We start from the raw sequence: 12376 nt of genomic DNA on the forward strand, positions 1-12376 counted from the left end.
TGCGCCTACGTGACAACCATAGACACAGGGCTGTCATGCTGGAAATGGAGGGGTTTCTTCCACGCAGATGGCACTCCAGTGAAACATGCATCCCTATTGGGCAAGCTCATGAAAGTACTAAAGCTCCCATTGGCTATCGCCGTGATGAAATGCGGAGCCCATACTAAAGGGGCAGACATGATTTCTTGCAGTAACAAAGCCGCAGATGTAGAGGCCAAAAGAGCAGCATATTTCCCAAATATTTTAGTTTGAATTAGAAGATGTTAAGCAATGGTCAGAACGATGCATGATAATGCAAGAAGGATTTAATATGTTATCCATTGTACAATTAGTTGAGCTGCAAGGTCGAGCTCCACAGAAAGAGCAGGATTTATGGAAGTTCTTTATCCTCACTGAGGCTATATGGAGACAGGACATCACTGGAAAGCCAGTTATGCCTCTAGCATTATTGTAGGTGGTGCTGGAGCAGCTTCACTACCCCGCACACACCATCAGAGTCTTGCTGTAATGATCGCAGGAGATTGGTTCACATGGAAACGTACCGAAATGTCCTCTTTTTTTGTTCGCCCCCGCAGTCACTGCGACGTTGGGGGCACACAAAATACTGACTCCCACTACTGCACTCAAGCAGAGCGTGGGTGTGCCCAGCTCTCCTTGAGCGCAATAACAGGAGTCAGGAGTTGCAGGGGTGTCTTTGGTTCATGAACTAGGCATCCGTTTAGCTTTCATAGTGAAAATAACCGAGCACAGGAAACCCCAGTTGTACTTAATGACTTTCCCACGTAACCAAGATGTGAAGTCTCGAACAGCTCCCCCCTTAAGATGGATGGGGTTAGGTCAAGCATTAAACTGAGCTGGGAATCTTTGAATGTCATTTCTGATTTTGAGCTTGCCGGTTTCATAATGCCCTCTTTTATTCTGAAATACTGCACTTATGTGAGAATGTCTGGGCTTAGCTTATTTTGATGTTTAAATGACGAAAACATTGTGTGCGTTCGGCCAAATTCGATTTCTGGGTTTAGCTCTTCAGGTCCGAATCTTGCACGCTAGGAGATGCGAAAATTATTCCTTCTGGATCTATATTTTCATCATCCTCCTGTCTTATAGTGAAGAGCAATGTGATTCCAGGGATTCCACTCTGTTGACGGCCTGAGAGAGTGCAGAATTTCCCAGCTCGTCTGTTCTAGTTTCAGCCATCTCAACTCGCTGATCAACCCAAGACACTTTTTGTGCAAGGTCTGCTATAGAGCTGTGCATTTCCTTTTTGATTTCACGCAGTATTTGGAGCTGATCCCTTTTTGTGGCAGGCGTAGCAAGATCATCTCTTACCTCTGGAATTGCATGAATCTGGGACTCGGTCATTATATCCAACTTCTTCAGTCTTTCCCGATTGTGCATGAAGACAAGGACACTAGAACCCTTGGAACATGTATTTGATTTAGCTGCTATGTTTTCTGTCGTTAAGGAGTAGTCAGGTGGGCTTGAAAGTACACAGTGCAATAGCACGCGATTTCACTGTCCGGAGATGTCAATTTTTCCAACCGTACGGCCAGAGGGCTGAATATATTTTAGCTGTGACATGTGGATTAGGATAAGGTGCCGATGAGACAATCACCCCAGTTTATCTGTGGTCAACAGGGCAAGGACACGCAGGGAGGATAGCACGCCCATGCGGCCTCCCATGTAGCAGAACCGGTATGTAGCGCAGGTGTAATTGAGACATCTTTATAAATGCACTTTTATGAATGGAAGTTGTAGAACAGATAATATTCAATTAAGTAGTTCTAAAATACCAGGTATTGACATTTAGTGTTACGAGGTTCAATTAGGATGAACCTCTCCGTACAGAACGCTCTAAAATGATAATGCATTACAATTAATTACATTTCAATAATTATTTCTTGACTTCCTTGTTGATGTACAGGTTCCATTGTGGCATCACATCGATTTTCAGCTTAAGCCACATTCCTTGTTTTGTTAAAATTAAGAGTGGAATAAAAAAAAAAAAAAGTATTTTGCAAACCTGACTGGATGTTTTGCAATAGTTATTTTCTAGCCCTCTAAATCAAGCATTCCCTGAAATGGAGCAACACATTCAAGTATTTCTAGATAATAGTCACACACTGTCCCCAAAAATGATATTGCCTTTTCCTAAATAATGTATGGTACTTTTCAGGGGTACTGGCAAATGTTTGTCGAAAATCCTTTTTCCGTGCAATCCAAATGGTATTTTTCTTCTGTGAATTTATCAACTTTTAAAATACTGATTATACTCCGAAAGTACTAGTGGGGTTTGGGGTGCTATGGTACACGTTAAGCACCACAGGCGCCTGGAAAATTGGTGCTTATTGGCCCAGAGGAGCGGAAGAAATTGAGTTTTCTAGAGAAAACAGTAAAAGAGGGGAACCCTTTATCACCCTCTCAAGAGTAACAAAAAGCTCTGGGTGGTACTGTGAAAGACTCAGAAGGATACAACAAAAATCTCTTCAATGTTAGATGTGGCTAAGCTCTGAAAAGCGCAAATCACACTTTGTAGCTTTCAATGAAGGATTCATGGAGTTTGTGTGCTCTGTTTCTTATGTCTAGCAGTACTATCACCAAAGCAGGAGTCAGTACTGAGCCTGGTGCTGGAAATTCCTGAGGCAGCCGACACCGGCCCTGTGAGGGTCAGATGCCACATCCTACGCACTGCTTGAATGCAGCCTTTAATGGCATTTGTGGAAAGGGAGACTGTTTGAAGAAAAATATCAGCCAACTGAAATTAAATAATATACCTCTCTGGAGTGGAGACAACAAATACTACCCAAAAAAAAGAGGTGCTCAGAAATGACTTCTGTGCGCATTTGTATTACTTATGCTGCGTGTTTACTGCACATTTTATTAATGTATTGCATATATATATTTCTTGTACTTGTCATCTTATAAGATTGAGCATTTCATTAAAAAAAATTGCATCTGAACGTAAACGGGGCAAGGCAATTCTTTAGAGTACCGAAAGTACCATGAAAGTAATTTTTTCCCCCCCATGTATGTTGTATGGATTGTTTTGACAACCTAAGTTTGTTTAATTAATGACCAAACCCCTTATTACATCCTGGGTTGGGGACTTGAATTTGGGATTTCATCTATAAAATAATATTGATTGATTCTGAAAATATGTTTTTCCACCATTATGGCTTATGCAGAGGAAATGCGTTTTTATTTTATTTTTGTTGTTCACCCCAATTGACTCTAAACAGCAAAGTAAATCCCAGATGTTGCGAGCTTCCATTTTCCAAAGTAGACATGATGAATACAGCCATTTTTCTTCTCCAACAACTTCTATTATTCTTTGCAATAGAACATGCTATTTTAAGGTGGGTAGGTGTTTCCCTTGTGGGAAGTATGGGATATTTTTCCACACACACCAGTTGACATTTTTTGAGTTTTACATTTCCAGACAGGGCGTGGGGAGGGAGAGAAATTCGAAGCAATTTCTTGGTTTCTTTTAGTTTCCAAATTCCCTCATCTCCAACATATAAGAGTCGTTTTTGTTCATGTAAAACTGAGTTATTCTGATCTTTGGTTCTACCACATATGACCAAATTAACTCTAAAATGGCCACTGTATGCACTGCTGGAAAACAACAGTACAGTATCCACATCTTCTGAAATAATATGCATTTCGGCAAACCAATCAAAAATATCGGGCCCCTCCTCATGCCCACCATGCATGTCTTCTGCCATTTGAGGGCAGGGTGCCAGCCAGATGCCATCTCTCATTGCTGGGATTGTCTGGCTTGATTTGCCTGTTTTTTTTCTCCACATCTTTTTTGGGTCATTGCTCCTTAATGTCAGCCAGTTACAGAATCATCCTCTTATCTTCATGGTACAGAAAAAAGCACAATATCAGGCAGAAAGGACAGAGGCCCGCACTCGTTTACAGGACACCTATGTTTTCCCTCACACACCTAGGCAGAATGGCTCACGTTCAGTAGAGGCCAATCTTCTGCTTGCCCGCTGAGGGAGCATGGTTTTCATCGAGAAAGTAATGGCTCCATCTCGCACGCCTGGGCCGAGATCCGTCTTCCGATCACACCTGCATGTGGAAAGACATTCTTATTTCCAGGGATGGATGTTCTACTCGTTACACCACTAGGAGGTGTCCTTTTCACACTTCCAGAAGACACAAGTATCACTCTTGCACCCCATCCCACGGCAGATAGCCACTCCATCACGGTTATGGAATGCACAATCATTCTCCTCACACACCCACAGTAGAAAAACGCATGTAATCCCATTCCAGGACACAGTTCGTAGAAAGATCTACTAACTGGCCTCACTTAGACAACCAGGCAGACATCCCCTGTAGCTGGCTAGTCCTTCTCACTCAGACCTTGATAAACCCCTTTTTTATGGTATTCCTAAATCTATGGGAAAGGAAAACTCAGCACAAATCCCAGTTCCAAACACCAGTTCCCTGGCTCATGTCTGAATGAACAGGAAAGAGTCAAAGAATATCTTTGCATATCAATTTTATTGTCCTTGAAGATGATTCCACCAAAGTTACCAATCACAGGAGTTTACAGTGATCACTCAGAGAATAGAAACAAAAAGGAACCGACAGTGCAAGTAGCCTTTATTTCGGCACTTTGAATAGCAGTACAGTATTCTGGAGGAGGCACACAAAATTAACCCAATGGCGGTTAGGTTTCCAACTGGCTGAACACTCTGAATATGTTATGGAGCCAGCTGTTCCATAAGGATAGGTGACTTGGACAGTCGATGCTGAAGGAAATCTGTAAAGTATCCGCTCCTGGTGAGGAAGAGGTCCCAAGAATGGATGCATTGGCTCTTCTGGGACCATGCTTTCAGTTATTGCAGGCCAATTGGAAATCTTAACCCCTCGTAGCTTTTAACAGAATGATTGATGCTGCAGTCCTTACATGATGTAGGGGTTAGGCAAAAATAGGATTAATCAAAATACGTGGTAATTTCGACTTAAATATACATTGATAAAGAAAAGCACAACATTGACAAAATATCTGAAATAGAAAGTCATACAAAACTGACACATACAAAATATTATAATTGACCATTGGGTACGATGAAAATCCATGTAGCAGCAGGGCACAAGGTAATGTCATGAACCAGCCACGAAAGCCACCATTTTGTTGGTCTGTGCCTTTAACCGGCCAGCTCAAACAATAGTACTGCACACTTAAAAACAATCTGAAATTGCGGTAGTTTTAGGTTCTGGTGAGATCTTGCAGTTAGCTTCCTCCATTGCACATCCTATGAATATGTATTTCTTTCTCCTGTACACAACACTTCAAAACTGGCGATCACTAACAGTTGCAAGCATTGGGCACTGTATACATTCACTAGATGAGAATTAAACGGCCGTGGTGCTTCTGGTCATTTGGTATTCATGCACAATGGCAGATTCTGGATTTCAGAAACTATGATATCTAAAAATTGGTACATTATAGTGTCGGAGGGAGTCCATATCAAAGGAGTTCTTCGGGTGGCTTCCGCGGGTGGTGTGGGGAGTAGCACAGCCTCAGAGATCCTGCAAAAGAGGAGCAAAGGCTCTATTACAAACTATTGGCCTTTTCATCTCAACTGCTCAAAGCAAGTTTATTCAGTTCCAGTTAAGCCAATGCTGTGTTAGCAGTAATATAGTTGCTTCAAAAAATGTCTGTGTGCATCTTGTCCTATATAAACATTATAATATCACGTTCAGTGGAGGAATTTGGCAGCATTTCCACATTACCAGGATCTGGAAAATATGGTCAGCACCGATACTGGTTTGGGAAAAACCAAAAACCCATGCCCACACTATGCAGCACTGCACCCCTAGTGCCATCTCTATAAAACAGTCTATCATTTTAGATCATGAACTCCACTCCCCATAAAACAGGCCACCCACCCACAACAGAGGTGGTCTTGCAGTATATTTTCTTTTCCCTTTCCACCACTGATCACATTTATAAAAGGTTATTTGTGCCAGATGCATCCTACTTCTAAACACTGTTCAGAAAAGTTACAATAACTTAACTCAATAGTGCTAAATGTGCGTTGCTGCCCGGATTCAAACTTGTGGCTGCAGGTAGCATAGATCTCCGAAGCGAGCGTTACATTCACTGAGCTTCGTGTAGGGTTCACAGTCATATCTACCATGAACACGATTCTGTGGATGCAGAAATTCACTAACTCAAACCAAGTGGTTGAATACATACCTGCATTTGGAGTCCATTTCAATGGCTGTGCAGCCCTGGGATTCCCGCCCTCCTTGCCTTTTTCTTAACAGCTACATGGTGTGCCAGCCTGTGCCATAAATGGCCTCCATACTCTGTGGGAGGCAGCCCACTAAAGTTCATGTGATCACCCATTTCATTGTCTGGGCCCACTCAGCACCAATGTCTTCTAGGACAGCAGGGCTTCATTCTAGCTCACAGAAACACTTACAATGCGACTGATGAGATACTCCAGACGCTTATCTCTGGTAAGAAACTCTTCAAAGAGGGACAAAACACTGCAAGTGCTGCCAAGGTCGGAAAAGGCTCCCGAGCCCACACATAGCTGCAAGAGCAGCCCCATCTGACTGTGGTAACTGATCACAGAGTTGGTGGTTCTCAAACGCTCAATACAAAATTTGACAAAATTGTGTTTAGCTAGAATTCAGGAATAGCTAGTATTGAATGCAAAGAGTCCTGGGGCCAAGACACCAGTCTTCCCAACAGGGCCTCACGCTGGTCTACAATGATCTCTTTCGAAACAGCCTTTGTTTTAAGCTGTGCCTTTGTAAGATGTATCATCAGGTGACTGCTGCATACATCACAAAGAGTGTGGGAGGGACCCATTTTCTCTAAAAAGTTACAGTTCCTGTAAAGTATTGAAGTTAGGGTCACTAACAATTGGGTTTGGACAAATATGCACCTCAAATCCCCCACCTTGTTTCTCAATCTGTGCATTACTCCAAAGTAAATTGACTCACAAAATACACATCCTTATTAAACTTCACAAGAATTACAGGACAAAGAGGTCAGCTTGTGAGACATGTAAAATAAATAAATGTAAAAAAAAAAAAACTGTATTTTCCTTTTTGGTGACACTGAAAAAAGTATCCACATCATATATAATGAGCTGCATGGCAGGGCAAACAATGAGCAACCACAGTGGCTATGACAAAGGCTCTTGTGGGAGTCATCTTGAATGTACTGCAACACACAGTAATGCATGGCATTGATCCTCAAATCAGGTTTCATTCTGGTAGTTGTAGTTTCTTCACCTTATAAATGCAGGACTGCGAGCACTGCAACTATATGTCAGACGGGCACTAACCTGTGTAACACGAGTATGGAGTGCCTTTACACAAAAAGAAATGATCAAGACCAATTTGTACATAACAGCACAAAGCACACTACTAAATTAGTGTTGAAAACTTATAGAACATTGAGTGTAAAAACACAAAATTTCGGTTACTGGTTCATTTATTGAATTTAATTCTATGACAAAAGTTCAGACTTTACAACACTGTATAAAAATATAACATCTATATAACAAGCATTCACCTCAATTTATTCAAATGTATCCATGCATGCTTCTCATCCATACACATTTATTTAACCTAGATCAATATCACTACATGCCAATAATAACGTAGATTTCGCAAAAGATTGACAAATGGTGAATCTTTTTGTCTGTCGACACGTGTTTCAAGTGGGGCTCGTTGGCTTATCGTTCATGCCAAATCCTGCACCCACCATCATCAGGACAAGGAATTCCTACTCAATGGGCTGCTCTCCTTTGGTGTTCACAAAGTGTCTACAACAAACACACATTGAGACAGATTAAAAATTCCTGCCTGTGCATAATGTTTAAAAGTGACTTAACCATATAATGTCAATTGCAAATCAAATTAATTATCGTAAAAAAGTGCATACCAGGTGTTGTTGAGTGCACTTGGTTTTATTTAGTTGTAGCCTGTCTTTACTTGTATAGGCTGTATATTGTCTAAGTATCTATGGACAAAAGGTACAGGGGGAAATTAGATGTTCAGTCTTGTGAAAAAAGCAATTTGTTTGCTTCAAACATATCATGTGGGTAAGATTCTCTCTCACCTGTGATATGATATTTGGTTCAGCTATGGGTTAGCGCCCCTCGGATATTCCCAAGAATCACTACGATAATCTTTCCAAAACATTCTCAGCTGTTGACTACAGAATGAGAAAGATCAAGACTTGTAGAGTTTGTGACTGGTTACACGGTTCAAAACGACTTCACCTGCAACCCCACTTACTTACTTCAGATGTATCCGGTATATTTCTAGAGATGCCGTATGGGACTGAGCAGTATTTCTTCCCACACAGTATTCACGCTTGATGTAACTGAAGAGTTGCGGTACAACAGTTTATTAGGATGCCCCTTCTTATCTCTTTTCTATTCTCAATACTAAACACTGAATGTGGGACTTCCACTAAATGGGTAATGCCTGTGTCGCATTACAACAAAGAATGTCTACGCTTGTTAGAAGATGTTACAGCCTATAAAAAAAACTTGACAGGGATCCCACGACACGGCTAAAAGAGGAGACTGCCAGTTTTACTGACCGTGCTGTAAAAGAGGGCTGGATATCCAATGAAGAATTACAGTTCTTACAAAAACAGCATTCGAGAATTGCAGCTTTTTACACTATCCCAAAAATTCATAAAAGCCTGACACAGCCAGCGGGACGACTGATAATTTCAGCAATAAATTCATCATTAGAACCCTTATCGCTCTATGTTGAATATCTTCTCAAATAGTTTGTAGTTAAGACTTCTACCTATGTGAAAGATTCTACAGACATGATTAATATATTAGACACTATATACATTCAAGAAACTGATATACTTGTCACCATGGATGTAGAGGTGTTATATGTCGTTAGATCTGTCTTGGACGCACGCAGCTATCCGGAAGAACCACCAACCAACTTCATCTTAGAATGCGCTAGTATAGCGATGGAGAACTTTCTTTTAAAAAACAGACGTGCATCCAGAACAAAGGGGTCAGTATGGGGGCCATGACAGTATGGGGGATGTGACAAATTTATACATTGCAAATATTGAAACCAAGTTTGTAACCTCGGATATCAGCCACCTTACCGCCTGACATGGAAAAGATACATCGACTATGTATTCCTCATTTGGAGGGGTACGGTAGATGAACTGAAAGAGTTTCACCTATGGCTAAATGCCTGTAATAGAAACATCAAGTTCAGTATAGAATGTAACATACAGTCGGTACATTTTATAGACCTTAAGATCCATAAAGATAGAGGTTGTTTACGCACTACCATTTTTAGGAAACCAACAGATAAAAATAGCCTCCTCCATTACACCAGTTTCCATCCCTAGGGGCTTAAAACTAACCTACCTTTAGGCCAATTTCTGAGAAGTCGGAGGAATTGCTCAGTGAAAAAAGATTTCGAGACACATGCAGAACAATTAAAGCATAGACCTGTTGCTAGAGGGTATCCATGCAAGTTGGTGAAGAACCTATAAACGAGCCGCTAATACTGACAGACATCTGCCTCAGCTCACATAAAAAAAAACACTACAGATAGACTGGACTGAAAGTGGTGACACACATCAATCAGTAATGCCATTAAGAATATAATTCACAAAAATTGGCATTTGGTAAAACACAGTGGCACTATCCAAAAAACCCATGTTCGCATAAAAGAAAAAACGTCAACCTAAAGCAGAAATTGGTACACACGTACAGCTGTATAGGGGAAGAGACAACAATACGCAACACGTGGGGCCTACCCCCCCCCCCATTCCAGGACACTAAGTGTGGCTTGTCAGTTTACCAATACCAAACATACCTTTGAACATGGACATATCAAGTGGGAACTTCGAACCCACACAAATTGCAATACCAAAAATGTCATTCATATCATCAAATGCCCTTGCGATTTATTATATGTGGCAAAAACCATCAGGCCAGTGAAACAATGCATAACGGAACAGCGGTCATGCATTAGGAATAAAGTCAACGACAAACCGTTGGTTGAGCATTACATCAGAAAGGGACACACAGACCGAGATATATGTTGGTTTATTTTACAGACCATCAAACCACACCCCGGGGCGGTAATATAGCAGAACAGCTACATAGACTAGAACATTGATTGATCTATCGTCAAGATTCTGTTAATCTGGGACTTAACATCTCAGTAGAGTGGAATCAGTTAATCTTCACATGATCCATAAACATACCAGATATGAGGCACAGATGTGTGGCGCAGGGTAGTAACCACCACACATATAAAGTAATCAGTTTGTTTCTCTATAGTAGATGTGGTGCCTTAACCCCGCAGCTGTAGTCCAGTCATAACAACTGACAACCGCTATTTGTGTCTCAACAAATAAATGTGCATTTCTCTGACTCAGTCGATCTTGTGAACCAGGTATCTTGGGTTTTCAGATGTAATATGTGAGGTCACATGCAAACCTTTGCTGTATGTTTCACAACAGCTAGATAAGGGTCAAATAACAATGGGTTACAGCATATTTACCTGTACTGATTCGATCCAGAACTGCTCTGGTACCATTTTGAAATACATATATTCCCCTGTTTTCCATATAAGGGGGACCACCCCCTCCACTCATTTGATAAGACGAGGGACATTAGCATCTCCCAATACAGCAGGGCATTTAGATATGCCTTTCACCATTTTACATAATGAGCGCACACCAGCTGCACAGTAGAAGAAAAAATTACTAGTAGTCTGCTTTCTAAGTCTATAATTCAAGCGGGTGAAGAAGGGACTTCACCACAGTAATGGTATCCAAGGAGACGTAGACCATGCATGGTCAGCACACAGTCTGCAATGCAAACATCATTAAACTACAATCTAAGAATGCTGGCCAGCTATATATTGCCAACTGATGAACTATCATATCCAACTTGTACATTGCTGATGCACCGCCAAAGCCACACTCATTGTTCCTGGACAGACGCAGTTAATGCATGGACAAAGAAACAGCCGGCATGGTAAGTGTCCACAAAACTTAGTTCTAAGCTGAGACAGTATGTGAGAAGATATACACACCAGACAGGGTCTCACTAGCATAAAGAAGAACAACTCTGGCATAATTAGTATAATTGCAGGAAATGGCTCCTCGCAGGGAGACACTTTAGTCATCAGTATATAATGACCATGCATAGACAGGAACACATCCTGTTGAAATATAGACAATCATGCATTAGAGATGTTCTAAATGTCAGCATGATATCATGCGACACAGGCATTACCAATTCAGTGGAAGTCCCACATTCAGTATTTAGTATTAAGAATAGAAAAGATAAGGGGCATCCTAATTAACAGTTGTACCTCAACTCTTCAGGTACATCAAGCGTGAGTACCGGGTGGGAAGAAATACTGCTGAGTCCCATATGGCGTCTCTAAAAATATACCGGATAGATCAGAAGTAAGTAAGTGGGGTTGCAGTTGAAGTCTCTGAACTGTGTGACCAGTCACAAACTCTACAAGTCTTGGTCTTTCTCATTCTACAGTGAACAGCTGAGAATGTTTTGGAAAGATCATCGTAGTGATTCTTGGGACTCTCCAAGGAGCACTAACCCATAGCTGAACCAAATATATGACAGGTGAGAGTCTTACCCACAGGGTATGTTTGAAGCGAACTAAGGGCTTTTTTCACAGGGCTGAACATTTCATTTCCGACTGTAACTTTTGTCCATAGATACTTAGACTATATACAGCCTATACAAGTAAAGACAGGTTACGACCAAATAAAACAGGTTCCATATAATAATGTCCCCTCAAAAATATCGCCATGCAAAAATAAAATAATTTTTTTAAAAAAGCCCAACAAATTGCTGTTTTCTGTGGGGACATTACTACATGGAACATGCGGGGGACACTCCCAAACCCTTTTTTATTTTTCATGGGGGGCGGGGGCACACCCCCGCCTGCCCCTGTCCCTATATATATGGTCACCTATATAATGTCACCACAACCTTTTCCCAGCAACATTATATACGGCGACCATATATATAGGGATATTATTACCTGATACCATAAAACCAAGTGCACGCAGCAACACCAGGTATGCACTTTTTTACGAAAATGTATTTGACTTGCAATTGACATATGATTAAATCACTTTTAAACACCATGTACAGACAGGCATTTTTAATAGGTCTCAATGTGTGTTTGTTGTAGACCCTTTGTGAACACCAAAGGTTAGAAAGGAGGGCAGCCCATTGAGTAGCCATTCCTTGTCCTGATGATGGCGGGTGCAGGATTTGGCATGAACGATAAGCCAACAAGCCCCGCTTGAAACACGTGTCAACAGACAAAAAGATTCACCATTTGTCAA

General features: G+C 41.2%; 1 protein-coding gene across 1 annotated transcript in view; it reads right to left on the bottom strand.

Annotated features, from left to right (window-relative positions):
* Positions 1–4496: 4496 nt before the first annotated feature.
* The window catches only part of IDH3G (isocitrate dehydrogenase (NAD(+)) 3 non-catalytic subunit gamma), a 122961-nt gene continuing 115081 nt past the window's right edge, over positions 4497–12376 (bottom strand). Inside the window, exon 11 of the mRNA XM_069645383.1 lies at positions 4497–5550. The gene's annotated coding sequence lies outside the window, so the exon portion shown is untranslated. The remainder of the gene's footprint in view (positions 5551–12376) is intronic.

Source organism: Ambystoma mexicanum, chromosome 2p (assembly GCF_040938575.1).
Source record: "Ambystoma mexicanum isolate Mex_15411 chromosome 2p, UKY_AmexF1_1, whole genome shotgun sequence".
Lineage (NCBI taxonomy): Eukaryota > Metazoa > Chordata > Amphibia > Caudata > Ambystomatidae > Ambystoma > Ambystoma mexicanum.